The sequence below is a fragment of the Nannospalax galili genome, unplaced genomic scaffold (assembly GCF_000622305.1).
Source record: "Nannospalax galili isolate Female #2095 unplaced genomic scaffold, S.galili_v1.0 scaffold188, whole genome shotgun sequence".
NCBI classification, from domain to species: Eukaryota; Metazoa; Chordata; class Mammalia; order Rodentia; family Spalacidae; genus Nannospalax; species Nannospalax galili.
In genome coordinates, this window is record NW_008360325.1 from 5,309,659 (window position 1) to 5,323,802 (window position 14,144).

General features: G+C 46.9%; 1 long non-coding RNA gene across 1 annotated transcript in view; it reads left to right on the top strand.

Annotated features, from left to right (window-relative positions):
* Positions 1-2,804: 2,804 nt before the first annotated feature.
* Positions 2,805-14,144, top strand: part of LOC115068841 — a 73,256-nt gene continuing 61,916 nt past the window's right edge. Inside the window, exons 1-3 of the long non-coding RNA XR_003848187.1 lie at positions 2,805-2,981; positions 3,346-3,407; positions 3,932-4,022. This is a non-coding gene — a long non-coding RNA (uncharacterized LOC115068841). The remainder of the gene's footprint in view (positions 2,982-3,345; positions 3,408-3,931; positions 4,023-14,144) is intronic.

The window sequence follows — 14,144 nt, forward strand, 5'->3', positions numbered from 1 at the left end:
GACTTAGTGAATATTTCCTCTCTTGTTTCATGGGAGCTGACATTGATCTATACTCTCTCAAAGAACACTCTGAACATAGTGGCCTGTTAAGGCTTGGGTGAGAGGGAGCTCTTGGTCATGTGATTGAAGCCCTCTAAGTCTGCTGGTCATTCCTGGTGTTAAGGCTCTCACCTACTAGCTCTTTCTCTTACAGAGAGAGCTATCCTTCCCCTCAAGGTCTTTCGGTGGGTGAGGAGCATGGGGCTTCTTGGGCAGCAAATACCTTCTGCCCGGCTGGCTGTCCCAACCCAGGCTCTTGCCAAGTTCCCTGTCTGTTTGGCCTTTGAGGGTGCTGGGCTGGGAACAGACCACAGCAGGCTCTTTGGAGCTGAAATTTGGTTTCCTTTTAGAAAAAGGCTGCTTTCCGATCGCTAGCAAAATAGAAGAAAGTCTTTCAAAGGCTCCAGCCTTCCCGTTGGCCTCCAAACCGATGGCCTCTAACATGATGATGATTTAAGTGTTGATGGATTAAAAACATGTGGTTCCTGTTTCCCCTGAATTCAAACCCACGTTGAACTTAAAAGTTTAAAAAAGAAAAGGATTCAGAGGAGCAGGTTGGGGTTTTGCTCGATGCCCTGACTTGGAAAACTTGGCTTATGGTACTTACAGTTACATCTCCAAAGGGGCTCTGCCAGGCCTCCGGAAATGTCTTTGCTTGGCCAGGAGACAGAAAGGACTTGTGTCTGGGGTGGGGTAGGAGTGGAGGCAGAGGTGGGGGCCTGGGTGCCTCCCAGAGCTGGGCCCAAGCCAGCTTTATACAGCCCTGGGCAGTGCAAGAAGGGCTAAACTTTGAGAAAAACGAGGCTTCCACGTCCTGTCTTCCAGAGACCCCTGCACTTCCTCCTGATTTTGCTCAAAGGCACCAATGCCCAGTCAGTCAATATTGAGCATCTATTATGTGGTGTTCTTGGTGGATTTCATGATGTGCTCTAATGGCTCGTTTTTTTTCTTGCCCAATTGAGCTCCACATGGTTCCACCCTCTGCCTCTACCTGGGCTGACTCCCTTACCTGCATGCCCTTCTAGCTTCCTCTATCCTGTTAGATCCACCCAGGCCACCATGGTCCCACCATTGGCTGTGTTCTCACCATGGTCCCACCATTCTGTGCAGAGTCTATGCTCCATAGCACCTGGGAGAGGCGGTGAGGATAAGCCCTGTGCAGCTGCGGGCCTGTGGTGACAGCCTTACCAATCTGGCATGGAGAGCTGTGCAGCAGCCCACCCCATCCTCTCCAGCCTCCTCCCTCTCCTCCCTGTTTCTTGCAGGAAGTGATTTTAGCTAACTGGGCCAGAGAAGGAATCTCTTTCATGTGGCATGAAGGCTGGGGGCCAGCCCCTCTCAGATACTCTCCAAGTTTTATGGCCAACCTGAGGACTTGGTAAGCTTGTAGGGAGAGCCCTGTAGGGGGCTGGGCACCAGGCCTATAAATATCTCCTGGCCGTCAGAGAGGAGTGACTTCAGTCTCCCACTCCAAATGAACAGCACTGTTCCGGAGTTCCTGTTGGCTGCAGTTTTGGTCTGTACCTCTCAAAGATTTGCAGATGATCCAGCTGGAATTTTCAATCTAGGGCAAGGATCTGATGTTGGAGGAGACTACTGTGCCTGGCCCTGGGGCAGACATTTAAACCCTCCAGACTCCCAGAATCAGCATCGTCTCTTCCACAGGTGAGGCATGAAGGCTCAGAGCAGGCAGGAACCTGGGCCAGCAAGTTGAGAGGGAGGCCGTGCTGCGGGCTGTTGGCCTGGAGGACGCTGGCCCTTTACTTCCCTCCCGCAACCACCCTGCAAGATCAGTATTTTTGTAAGGCTTGTGTTTTCCCTCAGTAATATAAATAACACATGTTCTTCTCTTTTCAGGAAACTTGGGAAATTTAGAAAGGCATAAAGAAAATTAAAATCACCTGTGTCCTTGCCACCCAGAAAACCCCCCTGAGAATGTTGTGTTTACATTCCTCCTGCATGTTGGGAGACAGAGGGACAGATAGAAGACCTGCAGAGAGAGAGAGAGAGAGAGAGAGAGAGAGAGAGAGAGAGAGACAGACAGACAGACAGACACACACACAAACACACACACAGACAGAAAATACTTGCTATGGTGTGTATGTGGAGTTCAGAGAACAACTCCCAGGAGCTGGGTCTTTCTTTTACCTTGAGGCAGGGTCTTCTGTTTTCAATGTGCCTGCTCCCGGCTAGCTGGCCCATGAGCTTCCAGACAATCCTCCCATCTTGCTGCTGGGTCCTTGCTGTAGGCTGTGCACTGTGCTCAGCTCCTCCTGTACCCTTGCCCACCTGGTCCTCACATAGGCCTTGTGAGGATTAAGCACATTTCTCTAGTCTATATTGCTGACAAGGAAACAGCCAGGGAAGGAGTCAAGGACCGTCTTCACACAACTGGGAAAATGGGTCTAAGATGGATGGAAGCTCATTGAAACTCAAAAGTGTTGATCCACACAAGACTCAAGCCCAGCTTGGGGTTAAACCAAATGTGGTTCAGGGCATTTCCTCAGAATGTATCCCAGCCAATAAGTAACGAATATGAAGCAACTTTTTACATTCCTAGTTACAAGGCAAAGATCACAGTCCCAGAACATGGCACGTGTCTTCCAAAACCTGGGGATGCGGAGGTTGGGGCTCAGAGCACACCCCAGGGTCCTATGCTTTGGTTCTCTGAGCCCTGTGAACTGGAAGGCCTTGCAGCAGGTCTCTTGGACCTTCTCCTCTCTCCTGCTTCTTTTCTCCCCTAAACAGAAGTGCAGATACCAGAACTCATCTCTGTTGTGGGTCACAGAAGCATGCGCCTCTCAAACCAGCCATGAAACCTTCTCTGTGGCAGTCCCTTACTCCAGAGGCATCACACAGAGAGGCCCGGCAGAATCTGCGTCTCACTGGCTCCCTTCCACCCATTGACATCTGGTCACATCCTATGTGCCCATCACATTTTCGTAAGTCTTCCCCTTCTCCTTTGAATACAAAGATAAAAGTGGTAGCCATCCATGACCGGATCCCTACCAAAAATAATTCCCTATTTTCAACATATTGATATAAAATGATTATGAAGGTTATATTTTTATAATAGACAGAAAAGAGAGGTAAGAAAGATTGTTGGTATTCTTTAGAAAGCAATCAGAACAGATGACACAGAAAAATATTATATGATATAACTGAAGAAAACTTGGACATAAAGCCTTCCCCAAGGCCTTGGGTCTTCAGTTTGGGTCCACATGCTCCTTTGTCATGTAATCAATCTGTGTTGGCTATGGCCCTCAGAGGAGTAAGGAAAGCTATTACACTTTCTACCCTGTACAGGTTAATTCCGGACACCAAGGACTGGAGCCTCACCTCTCAGCAGGAAATGACTTTCCCTAAGAGTAAGTGGCTTAGGGGGAAAGGGATCTCCAAGGACCCACGGATTACAGCAAAGCCATTTAGGGCATGGATGGGCAATGTCCTGGTGGAGACCCCGTTTGACACGACACAGCGATGGGGTGGTGTCCATAAAACTTGCAATCAATGAGCCACTTCCACATCCTGTGATCAAGGGTCCTGATTTGAGGGAAGTGATGGACATGAGAGAGGTGTGGAGGAGGAGGATGCAGGTGCTGCATCCAACACCCAGAGCTGTAACAAAGGAAAAGTCCCTCAAGAGGCTGAACAGGACAGACCCATACCCACTTGGAGTGGATGCCAGAGGGCTAATGTTTGCCACGTTGTGACATCAGGAACAAAAGGAGTGCTCTAAGAATTTGAAGTCAACTTGTCTTGTACTTTGGAGATGAATGATCTGGAGATATTGACCAACAAACGTGACCACTCAGATTATAACACCTATGAATGTTTCAGAGAAATACCACCCCCTTATTCATTTGCTTTTGTCTTTTAAATCCAAACACAGGGTGGAACTGAAAATAAGCAATGTGGGCATGATGTCATCCTGATTGAACTGTGAAAACTGATCAACTGAAATTTTCCTCACTAAATGAAAAGTAAGTATCAGGAAACCTGACAACGGAGGCATAACTCAAAGAGGAGGGCGGTAAGGAAGGGGTAGGCAAGGCTTACTTCCCTCTCCCCAGAACGCAGCCCAGCATTCAAACTTAAAGATGATTCCAAATCGATGTGTGTTTCAACTTCTTTCTTTAGTTTGGTGGGAGCTTCTAGAAAGGAAATCAAATCCCACATACTGAAGAAAATTCATTTGAAAAAATTGTGTTCAACTACGACTTCAGTTTCTTCTTGGTTCAATTCATGTGTGTCCATAATCCCATTTTCCCCTTTATCTTTCTTTTAGAATCTCATCTCTTTTACTTTTTCTATTTTAATACAGGAATAATGCCCAAGATGATGCTCAGCTTGCACTGATGACCATGTAGTAAAATCCTGAAAATTTTAAAGCCAGTATCTTTAAAAACAGGTTATCACAATGCAGAGAAAGACCAAGTTAACTGGGTTTTACCCCATCCCATGGCAGAACACACTCTCTGGGCTCTGTGCATTTTAAGCTTCAGATGCTAGTAATGGCTGAACACTGATCTTGATCTCAGCATCTTGTCTCAAAATAGCTAAAGTGTTTTAAAACTCAAGCTACATCTAAGTCTAAAACAAAACCAAACAAATCAAACAACCTCAAATCAATGAACCAACCAAATAACCAAACAACCACCCGTCTACCCATTCAAACAACCAACCGATCAATTAACCACTCACCCACTTACCCACCTACCCATCCAAATAACCAATTCACCAACCAATCAACCACCCACCCACCCAAACTACCAACCAACCACAAAATCACTCATCCACCTATGGGGTGCGCAGGGATCTCGGGGCGCCAGCTGCTAGCGTGGCGCCGGTCCCCTGTGCGCACCGGGAAGGTGGCGGTCCCGCAGAGCGTTGCTGGCGGGCGCCTGCTTCTCCCGCTGCTTCTCCGCTGTGAGTCCCTCTGCTACCGGGGCTGGCCCGGCCGAGCGCGTTGCTGGCGGGCGCCTGCTTCTCCTGCTGCTTCTCCGCTGTGAGTCGCTCTGCTACCGGGGCTGGCCCGGCCGAGTTCCGCCCTAATTTCACCCGTGCGCTTCCTCGAGATGCGAAATCCACCGGCGGCTGGATCACCCGGGAAGGTGTGAGGCGGGGAAAGCTGGGTTTCCGTGAGTCGATGACGGAAGGAAAGCGCCCCCCGGGAGGCTGGATCGTAGGCAATAAGACGCGGGACTCAGCTTAGTCCTTGTTACAGCTCTTTATTCTCCTGACTCTGCTCGGCTCCAAGTCTTAGTAATCCAGCTCCAGCCCCAGCTCCAATTATTGAGGAAAAACCAGGACACTTATACCATTGGGGTGGTAGTAAAAACCTTAGCTGATAGGTACTTTTAGGATGCCCCATTTACATGTGGAAGTAAGCTCCTGCCAGGCTGCCAGACTGCCTGAAAAATCACACAGGAAAGCCTGGCATTTCCAGAGCCGGAGGTGTGGCGGCTACTTCAAAAGACGAGTCAGGAAGATGCCAGAAAAGCATCCTGCTGAAAAAGGAGTCTCTGCATTTGAGCGGAGCCCATGGGCTATCTGGACATGAAGAGACTACTACTTTACACAAGGGTCCCCAACAATCCACCCACCCATCCAGAAAACCAACCAACCAACCAATCAGCCAACCGAACAGCTAACCATCTACCCACCTACCCACCCAATTAACCAAGCAATCACCCACCCAACTACCTACCCTCCCACCCAAATAACCAACTAACCAATCAACCAAATAACCACCCACCCACTGACATACCCACTTACCTAACCAATCAAACCAACCAAAGAGGAGTCCTATAGCTAAGGAGAATGTGTGTGTGTGTGTGTGTGTTGTAATAGGTTACAATCTACAGTGAGGTGATATAATAGATCCCTTTGTCTGTTTTCTTGTGAGTTTTTGGGTGCAGAATAAGGTGCCTAAAGTGTATTTATCAGTGATGGACTTGGATAATGCTCTGCTTGGTGGATATCCCTGACCGATAGGAGCAATTCACTTCCCATTAACTCCCATAATGATAATGCATTGTTTAAATCCAGTATTATATAATTCTAATGTTATTTACTTGAACTCTGCTAATCGTGTTGTGATTTTATACCAATCAACTGGAAAAGTAATATCACACCCATTGTATAGATTAGGAATCAGATATTCACAGAAATTTAAGTGATCACACAGAGTGCAGTTTTTGAACCAGAAAATTTCCAGCATCATCTAGGTTATGTAGAACCAAAGATTCCAGAAACAGATAATCCCCAACAACTCTATGTTCTTTAATTTTTAAATTTTGATACTTTATTTTACATTTTTATTGTGTGTGTGTGTGTGTGTGTGTGTGTGTGTGTTTGTGTATGATGTACTTGGGTCAGAGGACCATGTTGTGGAGTCAGTTCTTTCCTTCCCCCTTGATGCATATTCCGTGATCAGCCTTCGGCCACCAAGCTTGCGCCACAGGTACCTCTGTCTGCTGAGCTCTATTCCTGGCCCCCGCCCTGTGCTGGGATAGCTCTTTTCATCATCTTTGCCTTTCAGTGGGGTTCACCTTGTTCTATGAACCCAATTGTGTGTAGATGACCTGACCACAGAATGCAGAGCATTGTGTTGCCCTGGTCACCTTGATTAGTTCAGGGATGGTAATGACTCTGGGTGGTCACTTGGTGCAAATACTATGATGATTTCTGGTCTGATTAATAAGCAAGGACTTGATTTTTTTTGTCTTAATTTTTTGGCAATTTTATACATATATAAGTGTATTGTGATAAGACTTGATTTTCAGTTAACACAATCATGATACAGCACACACCTGGGATCTGAGAACAGATCCAAGGACTGGAGATAAGGGAGTTACCATTGTACTGTTGAAGCTCCTGGATTCATCTGGACCCGAACCTAATCTGCCATGGATCTTTGGGGCACACTTAAGATAATGAATCCTCTTTGACTTTACCGAGTTGGCTTTGTGTCCCATGGGACTGTATGAACCTGATGCCTTTGAAAATACCAATCTTCCCAGGCAGAGCAGAGGTAATTGATAGGCCTCCTGATTCTGTGTGGACTCTTCCTGACAGGCTGTCCAGAATGCTGCTTAACACTCCCTGACCACTTCAGTCCTCTGGAGAGGCATCTGTGTGTGTGGAAGGGAAAGTCTTGCTCCCTCCATCCTATACCTCAGCAATGGCTCTCCCCATGGAAATGGTTCTACAGTAGATGAACGGATTATAGCTACAAGCTTGTCACTTGGAAAGTTTTGTTTTAAATGATCTAAACTAAAGGACAGTCTTTGTTTTCTAACATGCCTATAAAATCATTAGTCTTTTCTGGTTAAGAATATTTTCCTTTCTCATGATCAGAAGTATAAAAATAAGTGAGGGGATGGTGTCTTTTGAAAATGCAAAATGTTTTATGTCACAAGTGTCGAGAGATTAGATGGGAACTCTTCCTCTAGGAAGGTGTAAAAGGTGCCCTTTTTTGTTGGATATTTTCCACAATTTTTACTCAATTTTGTTGCCTTGGATGGTTATATATGCCATTGGCCAAAGGAGACCTAGAGAATCCACACACAGGCCCTGCATTTTTACAGAGACAAAGAAGAGGCAGTGAGCAGCTTAGAAGAAAAGTTATAAATGTAATGATGGGAAAACCATGTGGTTCACATTAATTCAAAAGGGGCCTTTATTGGATTGTGATCCGATTGTGTTTACAAATATATAGCCAGAGGCTTTTAATTTTGGGGCAATTTCATTGTTCGTAGATATATATCCAGCTCCAGATATACATCTATGAAATTATGTGCTTATGTGTTTTAAATGAGATACGGCCTCTCTCCTGTAATGCAATAATATTCCTACTTTATGATCTACAGTTGCCCAAAGTTGGGGCAATTTTATAACAATCTTATTTGAAATACCATAATAGATGAAAGATGTAAATATGTGATGTTTAGAGACCCAGCTGAAAATTTGAATTCATTGGAATCTAGCCACCGCCAGAGCTAACAAGGACAGACTTTATTAAATCGCACACTTTGGCTTCTCCTGTGTGTCTGCCACCTTTTGCTCCCTTGCTGTTTATTTTTCTTTTAGGCCCAAGTTCAATAAATAAACCCAGTTAACAATTAAAAAGTCCTCAAATGATTCTAGATTGAAAAATGCGAAAATAGCCTGGCTGGTGTTCCTCACGCAGCAGAGTTTGATTAAACTCTCTAATTGCATTCGGAGGGGGGTGGGGGGGGCTCGCGATGTGCTGGGCCTTTTAGCATGAGCCACCCGATGAAAAACTTCAATTACCACTGAAAAAGGAAAATGTTCGTAATAGATAAATGCCCTTCCTGGTTGAGAGCTGCCTTTTAAACACCGTGTAACCGATTTGAGAGATACGTCTATGGCTCCTCTTCCTCTGGATCAACACATGCCCCTGCCCCAAGTTTAGCACTTTCAATCTGCTGTAGGTTAAGGCCCTAGGCCTGGAACCAGTTGGGCTAAAGGAGCGCCTTCTCTTACTCAGACACTGGCTGCCTTGCACTAAGGGAGGTGGAACCAGGAAGTTCTGTGGAGAAGGAAAACCAAGATGAAGGGAGGTACAAATGTGGGATCTGCTATTGGTGGGGTTCTGCTGTAGAAGGTTGGAGACTCTGGGACAGGAGGATGTAGGTGAGCACAAAGAGCTCCCGGTTTTGTGTGTGCCTGTACGTGTGTGTGTGTGTGTGTGTGTGTGTGTGTGTGTATGTACCTGTGTGTTTATGCATGTGGAGGCCAGAGGTTGATAGGGGGGTGTCTTCTTCAATTGAACTCTGTGTGTGTGTGTGTGTATGTGCGTGTGTGCGCGTGTGTGCCTGTGTGTATGTGTGTCAGGCCAAAGGTTTACACTAAGTGTCTTCTTCTCTTACTCTCCACCTATTGGACGCAGGGTCTCTCACTGAACCCGGAGCTTAGTCGTTCATCTACAGTGGCTGGCCAATGAACTCCAGGGATCCTCCCGTCTCTACCTTCCCATCCCTGGGGTTCAGGTGCACTCTGCCACGTCCAGCTTTTTGTGTAGATGCTGGGGTTGTGAACTCAGGTTCTCATGCTTGTGAGGTAGGCACTTTACCAACTAACCCATCTCCTCAGCCCCAGGAGATTCTCATGTTTAAACACTGCTGTAAAGTGTTGGCCCTTTCAGGAAGATAAAGCTATGCCAGATGTCAGTTCCAGTATGGTTTCCTTTAAATACTGCAACCAAGCTGTGTGGTGTCTTTGGCAATAGGGTCTTAGCATCCTGCTTTTGTTGGTAACAATGGCAGTGGCCATAACCTGTGTAATTTTGGAGGTCTCTGGGGCAGGCCCTCCTGGTCAATGACTTCAGGGAAGTGCCTCACACTGGACACTACCATGTTCACTTAATAACCTGTAGTTTCTGGGCTAACTGCCCATGCATGCTACCTCCATTCCAGGCCTTATTTTTGTAATTATGTTTTGAAATTAGCTTATAAAATAGTGAGTTCACATGGAACTTCTTCATACATCCTTAGTATGGACCGACCCTCCCCCGTACCCCGTCTTCCCCCCGACTCGGCCACTTTAAACCTTGCCTTTCCTCTATTTTCATAACCCATGTGTGTGTTGTGCCGTCCTGACCCCCATTAAGGTCTCTGCCCCTACCCACAACGGCCCCTTTCTTGCCTCTGGGCCTCTAGAGATATTCCAATCTGAACAAATATATCTAAAGATTTGAGGCTATGATCCAGATACAAAAGAGAACATGCGGCATTTGACTTTGGAGGCCGAGGTGGTTTTTCTCAATTTGATTTTTTTCCAGTTCAATCCATTTTCCTGTAAATTTTACTTTTCTTTGAAGCTGAATAAAGTTCCACTGTGTATATGTCACATTGTCATCGTTAATCTGCTGATGGACATCTATGCTGATTCTATTTTCTGGCCATTGTGAGCAGAGCAGCAACGACCCTAGACAAGGTAGCTCTATAGCAGGATATAAAGTCCTTTGGGTATCTGCCCAGGAGCAGTGTAGCTGGGCCATATGGTTTCAATTTCTAGTTTCTTAAGAATCCTCCATATTGATTTCCAAGGTGGCTATAGGAATTTACTGTCCCATCAACAGTGCAGAAGCATTTGCTTTCCCCTAACCCTCACCAGCATTTGTTGTTAATTTGTATCCCTGATGATGGTCCTTTAGACTTGGCAGGAAGGGACTTCTAAAGGAGTTTTAATCTGCATTTCCCTGATGGCTAAGGATGATGAACACTTTTTAAAAATGCTTATTATCCATTTGTATTTTTTCTTTGGGGAACTCTCTGTTCAATTCCACAGCCCATTTTTTAAATCGGGTGGTTTGTTTTCTTGGTGTTTAATTTCTTGAGTTTTTAGTATATTCTAGGCACTAATCCGCTATAGCTGGCGAAGATTTTCTTCCATTCTGTGAGCTGCTTCTTCACATGATTGACATTTCCTTTGCTGTCTAGTAGCTTTTGAGTTTCATGAGATACCATTTATCACTTTTGGCTTTTTTTCCTTGACTCTACCTTTCAGCCGGATCGCCTGCATTCTATAAAGCCCACCATCACTGACCACTTAATAAACAGCCATGTAGTACTTAAGACAGGGCAACCTTCTGAAAAAGGTAACTGCATCTGTGTGAATACCAGTGTTCTCACACCCCCTGGGAGGCTCGCCACATCATAAGGCCATGTTAGCCTTATGAAACCTCATCGTGTGTGTGTGGCTTCTTGTCAGCTACTGAAACACCATTGGGCTGTACGTGACTGAATTTACTGATGCTGAGTCTGTGTTGTGAGCTTGCTGCTTATCAGCTCTAGGTCCCTAGGTTTTCCTTCTTCCCCTCTATACCAAATGCTGACCTCAGTTTCCTTATCTCCAGGGCTCTCCTACCTTTTGTGTGTGGGGCCCCATGAAGAGGACAACTCAGGCTTGTTCCAGGGCCTGTGACAGGCTTCAATCTAGCCTAGCTTCACTCTTTGATTGGCTGGGCTTGTAATGATGCAGCCCAGCAGCCCAGAGCCACTGCCTCTGATAGAAGCTGGACATCTTCCCATGAGATTGGACAAGACACAAGCATTGCCCTAAAGCGCATTGCCACTCTGTGTCACCTGCCCATCGAGTTGGGTCTCTGTAAGCTGTACCTGCCTGGGTTCTGCCTTTTGGAAGCCCTCTGCCTGGCCCAAACTTGGACTTCCCAGGGTCTTGAGCATGTTGGATGCTTTTGACCATGGCTACACCACACAGCCCCTTGTGCCTATGGCTCCTGCCTTCTGTGCCTTAGTCTTACCTAAGACATTCCCATGGCCTCTCCAGTGTCCCCCCACCCCCTCTCCTCATCTTCCTTCTCGGCCACCCTTCTTGCCGTTCCTTTTTCTCATTCTCCCCGTCTCTCTTTCCCACTGCCTCGATCTCAGCCCCTCGTTTTCTGTAGCAAGCCTTGGAATCACCACACGCAGAAGAGACCTCTGTTCTGAGGCTCTCAAGGCTAGTAGAGAGCAATGGCCGAGGACATGGGGCCATTTCCCGAGGAGCTCGGGAGCCGAGTGACCCAAGCACGGTTCTCCTGGGGAAAGACCTGTTCCTGGCTGATGCCCAGTGATGACACCCTATTGCTGAAGATACCACACACCCTGGAATTCAGAGAAATTACTAGAACTGATCTGGAAGCCTCCTCCCTGCTGGTAGCCTTCCTGGTTGCCAGAAGTCCCTACACAGGCAGCTAGGGAGAAGTCAGCAGCACCTTCCACAGATTTGGATAGCATGTGCTACAGTAACAATTTACCAGACAGGGACAGCACAGCAGGGGCACGACTGTTATGGGGGCAGTTAACTGATCTCTGATTGGATCTGAGGCCTTTTTCACAGGATGGAGTCAAAGGTCTGTGACTGGGGAGGTCATAGGCGTTAGAGGTGAATCTACTGCGTTTGTTTTGCTAATTGGACGTGTTGCCAAATTGGCTCTTAAATATCTATGTTCCTGTCAGGTCCTACACACTGCTCAGCATAACCAAGGATGGACGTCAGGGATTCAGCTTTGTAGAAACGAATGAAGAAAGTGCCTCGGAGATTGCATTCAGCAGGGGTCAACTGGGTGGTGAGATACCTGTTCAGTGTCAGTGGGGTCTGGGCCACCATCCTAGGGCTTCAGAGTGACACGGAGAGGTGGACTCCATTCTTTGCTTCACGCTGCTTCTCTCTTCAGCTCTGAGCTCCCCATAGAGTGGGTAGGGAGAGGGCATCAGAAACAAACCACACAGCACATCACAGACAATGTTGGGAGAGAAGCCTAGGCATGCTGGCGTAGGTGAGAAGGGGGCCCGATGGTGAGTGGAGTTACCTGAGCAGTCCCTCTGAGGAAGGACCCATTCCTGACTGATGTTCAATGCTCAGGCTGTTTGGGCAAGCAGAGAAAGACACTCACAGGGCCTGAGCAGGTAGTCCAGGAGGCGTGGCAACAGAGAAGTGACTTGGGTGCATGCCAAGGATGTCCTCTGACACCAGCCCAGCCATTCCATTCCCATGCCAGGTGAGGAAGGTGTCTGCCACAGGTCATCAAGAAGGAAAGCCCAGTGGCTGGGCCCTGTGGGTATCCTGGTGGTCCACTGGCCTTATTCAAAAAACCTCTGGGAGGTAACCCCAGAGTCAGCATTCCCTGGGGCGTCGACTAAGGCTTCTACTGTGACCTCATCATGGTTCAACCTCTGCCTCTGCCCAGTCCTCCTTCTCTAGAATTCTTGAAAGCTTTTGTTCCCATAAGTCTTCTGTGTGTAAATTTCCTTCCTAGTCTATTGTTCAGGAATCCATTAAACAACCAATGATGCTGCTGGGGCCTTGAGATGCAGGCTGTAGAATGGGACTTTAGACTTGAAGTTCCCGCCTGCCCAGTGACGAGAAAAACCCCAATCACTGGGAGCAGGCCCTGGGTGAGCAGGCATTTGGCATGCTGCATCAGTGCCAGCCATGATTCAACCTTTGACTGGTAGTGAAATGGGATGGGAGACTGGAGAGAGGGCTATGCTGCAGGTGTAATTTCTCAGGTGAGGAGGGAGGGGATAACAATTAGGTATTATGGAACTGGCGCTAGGGGTAACTGATGCATGACAGAGGCACAATGTAAGCCTCAGAGTGATTAATTACCAATTAAGAGCTAAGTATGAGAGCCGGAGGGTGGCATAGACTCATACCCCACCACCTTGCCAGAGTCAGGAAGAATCAGGCTGTAATTATAAGAGCATCAACCACTTATGGATCCTAGCTCCGAATCCTTAGGTACAAATTTACCTCTCACTACTCACCAAAGAAGTTTCTTTTTCAACAGATGATGTATTTTCTGTTGCTGTGATAAAACACCATGGTCAAGGCAACTTATAGATGAGTTTATTTGGATTATGGTTCCAAAGGGATAAGATTCCATCAAGATGGGGAGGGATGCCAGTAGAGGTGAACAGAGCAGAAAACTGAATGCTCACATCTCTAAGTAGGCACAGGAAGCAGAGAAAGGCAGATTAGAAGTGGGATGTGGCTTTGAACTATCAGAACTTGCCTCCGGTGATGTGCTTTCTCCCGCATAGCCACACCTTCTAAAGGTTTCACCCTCCTCAAACATGAACTGGGGACCAAGTGTCCAAATACTTGGAACTTATCGGGGACACTTATTCAAACTACAACAGATGGAGACCATCACAAAGCTCCACAACTGCTCGAACTACAGAAAATAAATAACTGAGGTGCTCAGCCCTAAGTGACATTTCTATGCAACTTCTACACCGAAGGATTGGGGAACATCATGGAAGAGGGGGTGGAAAGACTATAAGAGCCAGAGAGACAAGACACCTGCTGCTAGTTAACACATTTTAGACATAATAGGGAAGCTGTGCCAATGAAATCCCCACAGCATGGAGTCTAACAAGATCTGCATATTAATGCAGCCAGTTGACATGCCAAGATGGATGGGGAAATTTCACAGGGTCCCACCTCAAGATGAAGAGCTACAGGCAAGGGAGAATCAGTTTGGGACTAGCTCTATGAGAGGTAATCCCAAGTGGTCAGCCCTAAACGCAGGTACATGTGAGCACCATTAAATGAACTCAGTGAAATAT